Raw genomic sequence first — 16645 nt, 5'->3', positions numbered from 1 at the left:
GAAAGCTTCCTTATTGAGGTTAGAGCATGTAGGGACAAAGTGAGAAAGGCTAAAAGTCAGGTAGAGTTGGACCTGGCAAAGGGAATTAAAACCAATAGTAAAAGGTTTTATAGCCATATAAATAGGAAAAAAACAAAAAAAGAAGAAGTAGGACCGCTAATTACTGAGGATGGAGTGGAGGTTAAGGATAACCTAGGAATGGCCCAATATTTAAATAGATACTTTGCTTCTGTCTTTAATGAGGCTAATGAAGAGCTTAGGGATAATGGTAACATAACAAATGGGACTAAAGATATGGAGGTAGATATTACCATATCTGAGGTAAAAGCCAAACTTGAACAGCTTAATGGGAGTAAATCGGGGGGCACAGATAATCTTCATCCAAGAATATTAAAGGAACTGGCACATGAACTTGCAAGTCCATTAGCAAAATTCTTTAATAAATCTCTAAACTCAGGGGTTGTACCATTTGACTGGAGAATTGCTAATATAGTTCCTATTTTTAAGAAAGGGAAAAAAAGAGACCTGGGTAACTATAGGCCTGTTAGTTTGACATCTGTAGTATGTAAGATCCTGGAAAAAATTTTGAAGGAGAAAGTAGTTAGAGACATTGAGGTTAATGGCAATTGGGACAAATTACAACATGGTTTTACAAAAGGTAGATCGTGCCAAACCAACCTGATCTCCTTTTTTGAGAAAGTAACAGATTTTTTAGATAAAGGAAATGCAGTGGATCTAATCTACCTCGACTTTAGTAAGGCATTTGATACAGTACCACATGGGGAATTATTGGTTAACTGGAAAAGATAGGGATTAATATGAAAGTTGAGAGGTGGATAAGCAACTGGTTAAAGGGGAAATTACAGTGGGTCATATTGAAAGGTGAACTGTCAGGTTGGAGGAAGGTTACTAGCGGAGTTCCTCAGGGATCAGTTTTGGGGCCAATTTTATTTAATCTTTTTATCGCTGACCTTGGCACCAAAAGTGGAAGTGTCCTGATAAAATTTGTGGATGACACAAAGTTGGGAGCTATTGCCAATTCAGAAAAGGATCGGGATATCATACAGGAAGATCTGGATGATCTTGTAAATTGGAGTGATAGCAATAGGATGAAATGTAATAGTGAGAAGTATAAAGTTATGCATTTAGGGATTAATAACAAGAATTTTAGTTATAAGCTGGGGACACATCTGTTGGAAGTAACGGAGGAGGAGAAAGACCTCGGAGTCCTGGTTGATTATAGAATGACTATGAGCCGCCATTGTGACATGGCCGTGAAAAAGGCTAATACGGTCTTGGGATGTATTAGGCGAGGTATTTCCAGTAGGGATAAGGAGGTGTTAGTGCCACTGGATACTGGACAAGATGGACATTCAATCTGACCTAGTATGGCCATTCTTATATTCTCAACTTGGCCCTGTGTGCCTTTTCTATGTCTCTGGTCCTTTGTGTATATATTAAGCATTCAGTATGCTGTTATTCTGTCATTTATTTGTATTAGGGTTCTAAGTGAGACTGAGGCTCCATTGTGACAGGCACTGTACAATCATGCCATCAGAACCCTGAAGAATGTACACAGGCAAAAGGTGAGACTAAGAAACACTATTCTCTCCATTTCTCAGAAGAAAGACAAGGGTACAGAAAGAGATTAGATGACTTTCCCAGAGAATCTGTGGCAGAGCCAGTAAACTGAGTCCTAGTTCAGTGCCTTAACCATCCTTCCTTTCAAGTATGTGAATGCATTTATAAGTTTGTTTATCATTACACGATACAGATGGGTTTTGGTAGTATGCCAAAGGGGACTAGGATGCATAATTATTTTTTGCTTGTGAAGCTAGGACACGAGCCATACAATATGCATATTACCCCAGTATTCTTGACCACAAAACAGATTGTATCTTTCCTGCCAAATAAAGAATGCATGCTAGCTTCTGTACCAAACTTAAGCACCTTGAGAATATTCCACACTGTTAATGTATATAATGGCATAATCATAGTTTCAGCATTATTTTCTGTCTCATTTTTTCTGCATGCTGTTTGTTTTTTGACTCTGGTGGCTGTACATTGAGCTAGGTCTTTTTTTCCACAGTTTTATAGGAGATGCCCAGGATTTGAATGTCTGATGGAAATTATAGGTCAGATTGATGTGTATTGGCACAGTGGTGTGGGTAAATTTATACATTGCTTACTAGAACTATTCCTGTCTCAGGTTTATGCTATTAGGACCCGATCTAGTGCCTAGATCTAGTTTTGAATATTCGAAAAACCAAAGCAAATTTAAATAATGTTAACTTCCCTTCCCAAAAACACACACTTGTATGTACATTCTGCCTGCAAATCCATAGCTTAAGGCTCTGATGCCTCCTCTGGTTTGTATTAACCTTCCAAGCAGAGTAAACTGGGAGTTTTAAGATTTACTACAATGGATCCTAATGACACCAGTTAGTTTCTTCTTTGCCCAGAAGAAGTCACTTTGTAATGTAGGACATGGGAGAACTTTAAGGAAGGGCAAACAGCACCAAAAGGTAAAGGACTGAGTTGCTGCAGGATACCAGTTGCCAGCCATTATTAATTTGCTCATTTCTCGATTTGTCTTTGGGGCTTTCCTCGTGCTGTGATGTTAAAAGTCTTGGCAGATGTGAAAAGTAAACACATTAGTCTTGGTAGGGGAGGAAGGTGTGACGAATCTCTGCTTTGCACCCACTTGATAAAAACAATCAGCATTAGCAAGGCACACAGAGAAAAAACAGGCAAGACTTTTTGAGGTATCTTGAGGGGAGCAGGAAAGAGAGAGAGAGAGAGAGAGAGAGAGAGAGAGAGGGTTTAAGAAGAAATCAGAGATTATGCAAACGGAGGCTGTGAATAGCACCCTTGCAAGACAGCCCTCCAAAGGTACGTTACCACCTGCATACTCTGGCGGGCACCTCCAACTCAATGAGTAATTGGAGCAGCTTTTGAAGAAAGAGGACGGGGGAGGGGAAATCAGACTCAGAAAGTGCTCTCTAATTCCAGCCACGTTAAACTATAAATGCTGCCAAAAAGCCGGTAATAAAATCTAATTCTTTCCGAGGACATGACGATCACTCATCTGACGAGCAATCCGAGTCTCCTGGGAGCATTTCTTCCTTTGTGGGGCTCCAATGGACTTGACCTTGCAGCACTTCATATTTCATAATTGAACTCGATGTTCTCCACGCTTTTAACATCTTCCTAGATTAAAAAAAGGACATTAATCACCCTCGCCTCACAGCGGTGCTGAAAAGGGGCGAGAGGACACAATTCACAGATCCTAGCAGGCCTAGCTGAACTAGGCGGTAAATGCCTAGGAAAGGGAAAGGAAGGGGGAGGGAATAACCCACAGGCACCAATGTTCAAACATCTCACAAATGTATGTAGTCTCCCATTGCCTCATTAAAACAGGCTGAGAGATTGCGGAACATTTCCGACTATCACACTTTTGCAATTTATCCCTAAAGACGTGAAATCAGCTGCTGTTTAGCAGGGTGCTGGCTTATTATTTATGCATGCTTGTCTTGCTTATTGACTAGAAAGGCTTCCATATTTTTGGATACAGCACCGAGGAATGAATTATAAGCACAAGAAGCAGCTAAGAGCTGCACAAATAGGTGACATAAACATGTCCCTTGCTACTTATGTATTTATGTATGTGCGTATATTTTTGTAGTTGCTATTGTGCGCTAAATCTTTGTATTTATTGTAACAATGGCAAAATGTAAGAATGGGAAAAAAATGCAGCCAAAGAAGCACCAACATTGAGAGAAATGGCTGCTGGTTTTTGAGTGGCTGTGTGTGTGATTTTAAAGACAACTGTGTTGAGGGGTTCAAGACACCCTGGATGGGTGTTTATCAGTTTCCTCATTAACACCAATGTGACAGCAGGTCCTCTCACCTTTCAGCACCCCCTGGTATGGGGGTGGGACTCAGGGTGGAAGGGAGATGCTCCCAGTGGCATGGCAGGCCTTATCCCTAGGGCAATATTGGATGCTGACCTTGGCCCTTGGATTTCATTCTTGGGGACAGTGGTGGCATCAAGCCTTAGGATGGCCCATGAGGATTGTGAGTCAAAATTAATCCAGCTACTGCCTGGCTATCCGTGGCCTGCTCTCCTTGCTTGGGCAGGAGTGGGGACAGGGAAGAAGGAAGCAGAAAGCCAGATCCTGGCAAGGAGCAGAGAAGGGCAATCCTATCCCCCACATGCCTGTTTCCTTTTCCTGCTGTGTGTGTGGGGAAGGAGCAGGCGTCCATGAGGCCTTTCCCCTTGCTGGGTCTGTGAGACAAGGAGCTAGTAACCCAGTGACAGTGGTCGAGACAAAGGCCCTTTCTGAAGGGCCCTGTAGAGAAAGCTCCTCTCCACAGCTCCAAGTTGAAAACAAAGTACCCCCCATCCCCTGATATCCCTTAGGAGCTGGGGGGATGGCAGCAGGAGCTCAAGCAGAGAAAGCCAGGTCAGAGAAGACAAATCCCCAGTCAGCAGGGATCTGGGCCTGGGGCTGCCCTCTGAAGCCAGCCAATTCCCCTCGCCTGCTCAGCTAGCCTGAGTGCCATGGAAAAGGGCCACTGCACAAGCCTCCCCGTATACTGTGTCATGAGGCAGCTCTGGCCCCATCTCTCTACAGCCACCCTTGATTAAGCAGCCTGGCTCTGCCAAACCTGGAGACCTAGGATTATTGCAACCAATATAAAAGGATTCCTTCCAGAGCTTCCCAAGGTGTCTGGAGATTTGGAGCATGCCAGCCACTAGCTGTCATCTCAAAGGAGTACACTTAGCCTTTCCAGACACCTCTCTGTGGCATAAGATAATTTCCAGTGTAATTCCAGCTGGAAAAGACTTCAGATCAGAGATGACACGTGAGGAGGACATGAGGAGTCACATGTTGCCCTAGATTTTAATTGCTGAAGCTAGGTGCCCCTCACTCTGATCCTCCCCACCTGCAGGTCACAGATCAAACTCTGGATTAATTCTGCCTCTCCTTCTATTTTCTTTTACAATCTACAGGGAACATTATGGAGCACCTGTCCGGGATGGTCTAGACAGTGCTTGGTCCTGCCATGAGTGCAGGGGAGAAGACTTGATGATCTCTCCAAGTTCCTTCCAGGTCTATGATTGTATGAAAAGAAATCAACACCAACCAAAAACTCCTGTGTTTCAGGCTTGCTTCCTGCACCAGAGAGGAGATGGGCCTGTTCTTGGACATCTTGGCAAAGTATTAAACATTAGGCAGACCTCCTAGGATAGTGACAGTGATGCCCAGCTGGCTGTGTCTTTGGGTGGTCTCCATTCATTCCTGTACCTGAGGACCTGTGGGAAGGTCTCTTTGTACAAGCAATGAAATATTATGAAAGAGGCTATTAATGCCAGGGCAGTGATGATTAGTTATTTCTAGATGGTTCACGGCTAATGGCATGATTAGTCCGTGTAACTACAGTGTCCTAAGAAATGGGGCCACATGAAACCAGTGAAATCCTGTCATTCAGTGCAAGCTCTAGCAGCACTGAGCAATGTCCTGAGGTGGTGACAGAAACTAAATCCTCCATTTCCCTGCTAAATAACATGGGAAGCAAATGCACGTTTCTCTGAGCACACGGTTAGCAAGACACTTCCTGCTGCATGTACAGGGGCAGATCTGAAAGACATCAATTATGACATATTTATGGTAGGTGAATAGCCAAGAAAGCAATGATGGTGATGTTGTTTTGACAGCGATCATTTTATATTTCTTCTATGTGCAGCTTACCTTGGCCTTTCTGGGCTAGAGCCCACAAAACTGGCATTAAAGTCAATGGACTGAACCAAGACTTTCATATGGGGGGGAGAGAAATAACTGTGGTTTGAGCATTGCCCTGCTAAATCCAGGGTTATGAGCTCACTCCTTGTGGGAGCTGTTTAGGGATATGGGGCAAATCTATCAGGGATGGTATTTGTCCCTGCTATGAGGGCAGGGGACTGGACTTAATGACCTCTGAAGGTCCTTTCTAATTCTACAAGATAGATAGGTATATCTCCATATATTAAGATTCATCCTGAACACGTAGGGTATGTCTACACTACCCCGCTAGTTCGAACTAGGAGGGTAATGTAGGCATACCGCACTTGCAAATGAAGCCCGGGATTTGAATTTCCCGGGCTTCATTTGCATAAGCGGGGCTCCGCCATTTTTAAAACCCCGCTAGTTCGAACCCCATGCAGCGCGGCTACACGGGGCACGAACTAGGTAATTCGAACTAGGCTTCCTAGTTCGAACTACCGTTACTCCTTGTGAAATGAGGAGTAACGTTAGTTCGAACTAGGAAGCCTAGTTCGAACTACCTAGTTCGTGCCCCATGTAGCCGCGCTGCACGGGGTTCGAACTAGCGGGGTTTTAAAAATGGCGGCGCCCCGCTTATGCAAATGAAGCCCGGGAAATTCAATTCCCGGGCTTCATTTGCAAGTGCGGTATGCCTACATTACCCTCCTAGTTCGAACTAGGAGGGTAGTGTAGACATCCCCTAACAGAGATAGGACAGCTAAAGCAGCAGTGGAAGAAGGCCCCAGAAGGATCAGAGAGACATTCTGAAGAGCACAGCAGACACTGCATTGTGTGAGCAGGAAGGTAAAGGAAATCTAGCACCTAGGAAAATATTGATGCAAACCAGAAAAGGTTTTTCTCCCTTAGTTCATCTCTCAGTCTGTCTCTGGCTTTGCTTTGCTCCTGCTCAAGGACTCAGCTGCAGGCATCTCTTCAGGCTCCATTTCCTCTCACACAGCCTGGGGTTCCCTCACCATCCACTCCAATTCACAAGGCAGTGCTCCCCTGGGGAGCTGAATGGACATGAAGGAGATTGAGGCAGGTTTAGTGCACATCTCAGTGAGTGATGACTGATAAGGCAAAGTGTGGGGGAGGGGCAGATTTCTACACCACATTTTTCAGCTCCAGTTCCTTGCAGGGTTATTGTGAGTTTCATTTGGGTGGTGGGGTGGTCCTGCCACCAACACGGCTACAAATTGCCATGAATCCTATGCCGATGTAACCCATTCAGGTTTTGGGGGTTTCTCTTTCCACTAGGTTGATCCAGTGACCTTCGGGAGAATTGTGCAGCAGAGAGAGAGCGCTGAAGCGAAAATGGGACAAAAGTGGCCAATACTAATGCTGCTGTTGAGAGATTGTGTGTGTGCAGCTCCCTGGGTCTGTATGTGAGGAGGGGGCAGAGATGAAATCCTTTACAACTGCAAGACACAGACCCTCTTAAATCATCATTGAAAAGTCGTTAGAAATCTGTTGTAGGAGCAGGGCACAGATTGCCAAGGGATGACTCAAGCCTCCTTTTGCCTCCCACAATACCTGTAATGAACTGGAAGAAATAGGGTGGAGCTGGGAAACAGATTTCCTGCCATAACTAAAGTCTCCTTTCAGCCTGCTTTGCAACAGTTTTACGATGTGTTAGAATTTACATTCCCGTGTTGTTAACCATTCTTCAGCGCAATGAAACGTTTTATCTGTCTGACCTCAACCTTTGCCATATGGTGCTGCAAACTGTTCAGTTTAAACCCAGGCAAGTAAAAAAGGGGGCCCAAAAAGCTCATTTCTCTGCTCTCAGTCCTGGTGGCTGCCTTCTTGTCTATCTTCCACTGAGATATTTGGAAAGCTAATTCAAAAAGATCCAAATAGATAAAATAATAGCAGCTCAGAACACACATCCTTTCCACTGTTTGGCCAATTTACATATGTTCCTGCATGGCTGCCATTTCCTTTTATGGTGTGCAGAGACCCTGATGAAACTTTGTTATACATGTTAGGGTTAAGAATATATTGAATTTATCAATCAAAATCTGTTTTATATCCTCATTATTGTTTTATCCTAATGCCCCTAACCATGATGACTATTCCAGCCTGGAGCAGCTTTAAAAGAGGGATTAATGAATCACAGCTGTAATTTTGTAAAATAACTCAGTCACTCAGAACAAAAGGTTTTGCTCTTTTGAAGATGTGCCTTGTTAACTTGCAAATGTCACTAGATTTCTCCTAGTGACCCAGGCAGTGGAACTTACCCCACTTGCTGCTATAATATGATTGCCCTGAAAGGACAGTTGTGGATCTGACCCTGGGAGTTGTGTCCAAATCCATCTCTGCCAGATGTCCCTGTTTAACCCATTCCAATGTCCATATATGGTCTGTGCTTAAGCGTTATTCTATCCAACTGCTGCCTTGACCTGGCTATTCAATCCAGAGCAGTTTCCTAATTATTTCTTTGGTGGACATAATGTAGAACATCATAGGGATTGTGATTAGGTTTGTATGGAGAAAAGACAATGCCTGTTGGACACAACAGTGTTCATGAAGCCTATTTATACTCAAAAGATATGAGGATGGACTTACTGGACTGACCCTTAGGAATCTGGCTTCAATTCAAGGTTCTGCCTCAGATTTCCTAGAGACCTTGGTTAAGTCACGTAGGGCCAGATTTATAAAGGTATTTAGTCCTCATTTTCCTATCTGTAAAATGAAGATAATGATACATAATATCTTAATGGGGTGCTCAGCTACAATTATGGGGTAGGTGGGCCAGGTAAGTGAATAATCAGATATAGATGGTAGCATAATGAACTAATTATAAATGTTATAAATGCAAACTACATATAGCCCAACAATACTAAAAATCTGACCAACATTTATTGCTGCATCTTGCAGTTCATATTGCCGCATTTCATGGTAAATAGCATGTGAAGTGAAAAATCACTGTTGCTCACACTATGAAATTCTGCCATCCACTCTCACATTTTTATAAGCAATTTCCATTCTGTTATGGCTTACTACACAGTATGTTTTGGAAGGGTAATGCAAAATGAAGACTGCTATCAATATTTTATTTGTCACAGATGAAAAACTACATGTAAGGGCCATTCTGTATAAGCTATTCCTTGGTTTCGGTACCAAGAGCCCTTCAGGGAGTGTTGCAGGATGATCTGAGTCTTAGATCCTTCACAGATGAAGCTGAAAGGTGTTCAAGAACTCCTGTAGGATGGTGGGTCTGATTAACCACTGCATTATTCCAGCTTTCTGTTGTTGTTAACACTAGTGATTTTCATTGTCTGGCAGTAGATAGTGATGATTCAGGACTTAAGCATAGTTCTTGCTTATGAGCATAGTTAAGCTCATAATTGGGAATTATGTACTGTTTAAAGTTAAGCGTATTAGTTTCAATAGGGCTACTATGGTGCTTACAGTTAAGTTTGTGCTTAAGTCCCTTGCTGAACTAGGACTTATGTACCGAGAGCAAATCTTTGGCTATGCAGTTCACCATCTTGGATGTGACCCAGAGAGATTGCTCAAAGGGGCTATGTCTAGACTGGAATGATTTTCCGCAAATGCTTTTAACGGAAAAGAGCATTTGCGGAAAAGAGCGTCTAGATTGGCACGGACGCTTTTCCGCACTTTTTGCGGAAAAGTGTCCGTGCCAATCCAGACGCGCTTTTCCGCAAAAAAGCCCTGATTGCCATTTTCGCTATCGGGGTTTTTTTGCGCAAAACAAATCTGAGCTGTCTACACTGGCCCTTTTGCGCAAAAGCTTTGCGCAAAAGGACTTTTGCCCGAACAGGAGCAGCATAGTATTTCTGCAAGAAGCACTGATTTCAGACTGTAGGAAGTCAGTGTTCTTGTGGAAATTCAAGTGGCCAGTATAGACAGCCGGCAAGTTTTTCGGTTTTGTGGAAAAACTTGCCAGTCTAGACACAGCCAGGAAGAATGCCGCTGAAGTCAGTAGGGAGCTTTCTAGTCACTTTGGTGGGCTTTTGGTACAGGCCTTAAGGAGTACAGATCTGAAAAGATTCAAGAGCTCAGTGGTATTTTCTGCTCCGAGTTACATGTATGCAATTCCATTTGCTTCAGTGAGATTGCATGCATGTAACTGGGGGGCAGAATTTGAGAAAGGTCACTAGTAATTTACTTTCACTGACCCATAACCCACATCTTTCAGAAAGCAGTGAGAGATTTGTTTTGCAATAGTTTCCCCCAACCTGGGGATGTGTAAGAGGTCTGCCACCTTAGATGGGCACAAAAAGTTCACCTCTTTTGTTGCAGTCTGTCCTTCAGCCATAAACTTCCAAATTGACATAGGACTTTCAGAAGTCAATTTGGCTCAATGGTAAGTATATTCAAACTGAACAGGACACAACAGTGAGCAAAAATCTGTGACAGTTACATTCAATTAATGTTTTAATCGGATTTATGTATGGGGAAAAAAGCATAACAGACATGTCTGTGTCTGGCATGAGTCACAACTGAGAAGGCCAGTGGCAGGGCAGACTGTTGAAAAACTGGGTAGACACTCCCATCCTCCTGGTAAATTCACTGAGATTTCAGGGCCGTCCTTATGATTGCTGGTAACCTACCCAGCCCGAGCACCTCCACCTCTCCCACAGGGGAGGGCCTGGCCAGTCCACAGGGGGGCTGTGTAGGCAGGAGCTGTGGGGAGAAGGTTTCAGGGCCACAGAGGTCAGGAGCAGGGTAGGGAGGTTGATGGGAAAGCAGAGAGGAGATGCCAGGCTGTAGGTTGGAGGCAGAGCAGGAGGCAGCCAGCAGTCAGTAGGAGACTGGATGTGGTTTCCGCTTCCAGCAGAAAGGGAAAAGTGCTAATGGGTGGTGGCTGGGCACAACCCGTAGGCAGTCCAGGGTATGGGGTTGGCTGCTGCAGCCGCCCCTTGCTGTCTTGTCCCAGTGATGGCCCAAGGTATGTACAGCATGCAGCTGCCTAGGAAACCATATTTTTTTTTTACTGTGCCCTATGCAGCTGCCTATGCCTCAGGATGGCCCTGCCTGGAACACTATACTAACTTACGTGGAGCCAGAGACAGGCCCTTAGATACTCTAGCCGATACTACCACCCAGACAATTTGGACTTCTATGGTGAAAAGTTAATAAAACCAAAAATCACCACACATTAGAGTCTTCCAGTCAGTCCCAAAGGGTCAGGCGCTGCATCCCAGGTGAGTGGATACTCTGGATCTCATGCCAAAGACAAGGCTGACAGCAAATTTCCTTGGTAAACTAACTAAAGATTTGTTAGATAAGAGGAAGAAATGAGAGAGCAATTAAAGCAGGTAAAATATGTTTCAGGTGAACTAGATTTTTTCAGTCCAAAATGATAGCAGGGATGTTAAATCTGCTAGTTTTCTAAGTGCCTTTCTGGGTTGCACAAATAGCTTTTTGGGAACCTCAGCCCTTCTGTTGAAAATTTCCCCTGCCAGAATTTACCAGTCCAGAGATGCGGTAAGAAAGAGATGGCCAGGGGCCATGGTTCTCCATTTTTTTTTATCTTAATCCTTCTTTCTGAAGCCTAAGTTATTGAAAATGGCAATGGATACCAAAGCGACGTGGAGTGGGAAATTTTTAGAATAATTTTTAGAAATAATAGAATAAGGTGGCATATGAGTTTAAAACTTCTCCACAGTCACCTATGACAATGCTCTTTTTTGCCTACACAATGTTCCTTTTTACATTGACAGTTTATATAGTGCAGATTTTACATAGAAAACCTTGAATAAAATAATGTAGAACCCTACTGACATCCTGCAAACACATAGAACAGTTTAATACAGTGTAATGCTAAGTCAATTATGCTAAGTTTAGGTAGTGTGGTAGATGGATTTTCTTGGACTGGCTTTTCCATGGCTGGCTTTTTGATTTCAGACATCCTAAAGGATTTTTATCAACGTCGGCTCTCCTGCATGAATCTTTGAACAACAGATCTCCCTGTAGCAAGCCATTGAATTATGGAGAGCCCTGGAGGCTTTGGCAGACGGTTCACAAACTGGATCACTGCTCTGTATGATTCCCATCATCTCATCCAGAAATCTGAAGAAATGGGAGAGATTTGTTGATATCAAACTCCTGGCTTCCTGCCCTGTGTCATCATCATCTTTGCTTTCTTTGGATATTCATTGTTGGTTCAACTCGATCAGTCCCTCATTTGTCAGTTGATCATTGTGAGATCCCAATGACTTGCACAGCCTCTTCACCCATCTCCTCAAAGCCAACATCCTTTACCAACTTAAATTTCTTGCTTGAGAGCAGGAATTGCCTCAAATCCCATGAAACTGTGGACATCATCTGGCCATTCATACATTGAAACGTGACTTCTTCCCACAAACTGGTCAATGTTTTCCACATTATTCAAGCTGTTGTAGGACTTCCAAGACTCCTCTATACTGGACTTTCCTTCACCTGCCATCTCATTAATCAGCACGTAGAATGTCCTCCATAGGTAATAAGCTTGGGAGGTGACAGGCGAACGTAACTATTGTACAACAGGGGAACATGTTCCAATTCACATTGGTCTCAATCCATGCAAATGATGGAAATGCAGTTCAGAAACATGAAACAAAATATATTTCTTTATTGTTGATGTGTGATGGACATCTTAAATAATGAATAAGGGGGAGATGTATACTGGGATCTCCTGTACTCACATGAAAAAACTTATGCACCTTGTTAAATGTTTGCCGGATCTGGTCTTTAGTTATTTCTATAGCTAGTTCTGGCTTTGTACAATGAGTTTTTGTTTGACATTGACTAATTTATTAAGATCCCAACTGTAGCATATTAACATCAGTAATTTACACTTTTGTTTATTAGATGGGTTTTGTAGCTCAAGAATATTTCTGCCTTTCTGTAGTTCTTGTCATGTTGCTTACCACATCCTTTGAGAACAAAAAGGTAAAAAACATCACAAACATAGAAAATAAAGACATTTCTGAATAATTTTGGTGGAGTGGCTAGACGGGGTTGTGATTTGACTTCAGATCAGAAACCCCTAAAGTCTTTGGCAAAGTGAAAAAATATAATACTTTCCCTTTTTTCTCTTCAATGAAAAGGAAATATAGAAGCACTTTTGCCCTATTTACTTTGCTCCCATCACTGTCCCTTTAGTGGAGGGCAGCAGAATACAAAGCAAAAAAGAAGTCATTTCACGATTTCTCAGTTTGGAGGCACTAAATAATTGGAGCATTTTCTCCCTTCTCTTGCTCTCATTCACCTTCTACTGAAATGCTTCAGGGAGTGCAGTGAAATTAGCCCATTCACGGCATGCCAGTCCATAATTAGAATTCCTATTCAGCCTTATAGCCATTGATATTAGTCATGGGCCTGATTTTCAGGTCCATTGCAGAGAGCACTGGAGAGGAAAAGCATTTAAGTTGCATCAAATGCTAGGCAAAACAATAAAAAGTAAGCTGAGTGGGAGTGTTATGCTCCCTTTGTGAGCAAGGTTGAATACTCTGTTATACATGGCATGTACTGATGTGTTGTGCCTACTCCGGAAGTTGGGCATGGTTATGAAAGGCACATAGTCAGGGGGAAATGGTCTATCCTGCATTTTGCTCTTTCAGGACGGGTCTAACTAAAACTAATTTGGTTAACGTTGGTGACACACCTTGTATAGACACCCCTTAATCAATTAACAACTGGCTTATATTGATTTAGTTACCAAGGGAAGCTATATTGATATAAGCCACTTGTTAACTAACTCATGTGTCCATACAGGGGGGCTGTACAATCTTAGAATCAGGGGTGCTGGAATAGTTTGTACAGCCGAACTGCTGAGAGCCATTAAACCAAACTGTAAACTCTGGGGATGTGATGGAAACCACTGCAAGTCAGAGGGTGCTGCAGACTGCCTCCCTCCACCCCCAGCACTCCTAGTTCCAGCACCCAGGCTTAGAGCTAAATCAATTTAAAAGCCAACTTGAGTTATGTTACATGCTGCTGTGAGTCACTCTATTACCTCTGATTTAGCAAGAATGAGTTTTGCTGGAAGTTTGATTGCATGTCAGCTCGCGGTCATACCAGTCTGACTTCCTCACCAGTGTGGAGGCAAGAAAAGGAAATAAGGGAATTTGTGTGCAGCCATCTTGGTCTTGTTAACAAGAGAGCAAGAGTCAGGCTAAGTCTGTGGCCTGACAACACGAGATCTGTAATTAGACGCTGCCTTTGCCTCTCACCTCCATATGGAGATAAAGATAGAATGCTGACTCTGGCAGGGACCTTGAGATAAGGAGCATCTGGGTGGAACTAAATAACTGTTAACCATTGATGTTTGTAATGGGAAGGAGACTAATTGTTATTATTATTATATCTAATGGACAGTATATAAACTGCTTCATAACTGCTTGTATTTGAAGATCTGCCTGGGGAGGGGGGCTTCCCCCCCTACCCCCCCCCCCCGTTTGAACCAGTTTTTCCCTTGCTGCAGCTCGTAATAAAACTGCCTCTGGCTACTTGTTGCTTACAAATGCAGAGTGAGGACACCAGCAAACTGCAAGATTTTATCTGTGATCTGCCTTCTTGGAGCAGCTCAGAGATGCCTCTTCACAATGCACAGCACTTACTGCTGTACATTCTGCAGAGATGCTATCTGTGCTTCTCTTTTTAAAAAGTCAGCACATCACAGCTTTTTTACTCGATGGGGTAAACACTATTCCCTTCAAACCCAGCCCTAGGTGCTTTACAATAATAATAAAGCCAGTTTATTCACAAAAGGACATAGGTTAAGTGACACCAGGTAGAAGGAATAAAGATAGAAATGGTTGCAAACACTCAGAAGTATAAATATGCTTTCTATGGATAAAATCTAACTTAACCAGATACTTTATTTGTTCACCAATCTTCCTTTTCCAGCATTAGTTGGCTAACTCTTAGCTGATATCCCTCGAGTACAAGGAACTGGTTTTCCTTGTATCTTCTGGTGAAGGATCATTCAAAGTCAGTATGTGTGTTTTCTGTCTCAAAACCAACCATTATTTCAAGGTAGACATTGAACTTCTGAATTCTGTCTCCTCTTGGTTGGAAATCAGGGGGATGACTCTACACTAGTGTATTCTGTTACCCCCCAAAATTCCAATTTGAGACCACCCAGGGTTACAGTAGCATGGGTTTATTGATAAACTAAAGAAGATAGAGCTGCCACCATAAGTTTAAACTAAAGAGGGAACCAGCTATCTCTCTCTCACACACAAACAAGCACACACACCTTCATTCACTCATTCACACACATTCATTCCTGCCCTCAGGCACTCACACAGGCAAATATGTGTTGCAGAAGGAGCCAAGGCATGTACTCTGGAGGGTGTGTCTGCTCATCATGCCTGGGGAGCTGGTCAGGAAAGAAACTAGGTTGTAGAAAGCGGAGCTTCGGAGGGGGGAGGGGGTTAAAGAGTCTTCTGACAGGTGCTCTCTCCTTTTATTGTCTCTGTATAGCTCCTGTGACTCATCCTCCTTTGTTACCAGAGAGCATGCCCTGACTTCCCTTGGTCCAGCAGAGCAGCAGTCTAATGACTCATCACCATGTGCCCAACCTTGCAACTTTAAACACACACACACACACACACACACACACACACACACACACACACTTTTCATTCACTCCGGAGAACAGAGTTTAGAGCAAGTTATAAGCAATGTGGCTGAGAGTTACAAAGTTGCAGCTTACAGTAAGTTTATGAATTTATAAAGCAAAGTGGCTGAGGGTTACAAAGTTGCAGCTTACAGTAAGTTTCTGAAATTATAAAGCAAAGTGGCTGAGGGTTACAAAGTTGCAGCTTACAGTAAGTTTCTGAATTTATAAAGCAAAGTTGCTGAGAGTTACAAAGTTGTAAGATTTTACAAAGATTACAATGAATTACAGAGTTAAAAAGGCAATGCAGACAAACCACCAACAATGAAGTGATTTAGAAGACAATTGCCCCCCTGCCCTCCAGCAATGCAGTCAGCAGGAGGTTTATGTCAGTCTCTAAGTCAAGTGTTGGCAGGACCTTACAGTTTAGTGTATTTCCAGAAAATGCATGTGTAAAATCAAGTAATAGCTCACGCGAAAGTTTTTTATGCAACATATTCCACCGTGATGTCTCCTAATTTAATTTCACAATATACATGTTCTATTCCTGCAACCACAGAATGAATATCCCATTGAATGTGGCCACACCTGATTTGTTGGCCTTTTTCCTTTACATAAGAATGGCAGTACTGGGTCAGACCAAAGGTCCATCTAGCCCAGTAGCCAATGATCAAACGATTTGTCTCCTGCCATCCTTCTTCAGCCTCTGACAGACAGAGGCTGGGGACACCATTTCTATCTCCTGGCTAATAGCCTTTTATGAACCTAACCTCCATGAAATTCTCTAGCTTATCTTTAAACTCTGTTATAGTCCTAGCCTTCACAACCTCCTCTGGCAAGGAGTTCTACAGGTTGACTACATGCTGTGTGAAGAAGAACTTTCTTTTATTAGTTTTAAACCTGCTACCTATTAATTTCATTTGGTGTCCTCTAGGGGTATGTGTACACTACCCTCCTAATTCGAAATAGGAGGGAAATGTAGGCATACCGCAATTGCAAATGAAGTCCGGGATTTGAATTTCCCGGGCTTCATTTCCATAAGCGGGGCTCCGCCATTTTTAAATCCCCGCTCGTTCGAACCCCGTGCCGCATGGCTACATGGGGCATAAACTAGGTAGTTCGAACTAGGCTTCCTAGTTCGAACTACCGCTACTCCTCATGGAATGGGGTAACAAGGAGTAACGGTAGTTCGAACTAGGAAGCCTAGTTCGAACTACCTAGTTCATGCCCCGTGTAGCCGTGCGGCACGGGGTTCGAACGA

At 43.2% G+C, this 16645-nt stretch overlaps 1 long non-coding RNA gene across 1 annotated transcript; it reads left to right on the top strand.

Annotated features, from left to right (window-relative positions):
- The first annotated feature begins 1585 nt into the window (after positions 1-1585).
- LOC112546009 (uncharacterized) lies at positions 1586-12756 on the top strand. Its single transcript, XR_012901542.2, has 2 exons — positions 1586-1729; positions 11685-12756. It is a non-coding gene; the product is annotated as an uncharacterized LOC112546009 (long non-coding RNA).
- Positions 12757-16645: the final 3889 nt, after the last annotated feature.

This window comes from Pelodiscus sinensis, chromosome 1, assembly GCF_052426305.1.
Source record: "Pelodiscus sinensis isolate ZL-2025 chromosome 1, ASM5242630v1, whole genome shotgun sequence".
NCBI lineage: Eukaryota > Metazoa > Chordata > Testudines > Trionychidae > Pelodiscus > Pelodiscus sinensis.
The sequence above is the reverse complement of the archived record's forward strand: the minus strand, read 5'-3'. Positions and strand labels throughout refer to the sequence as shown.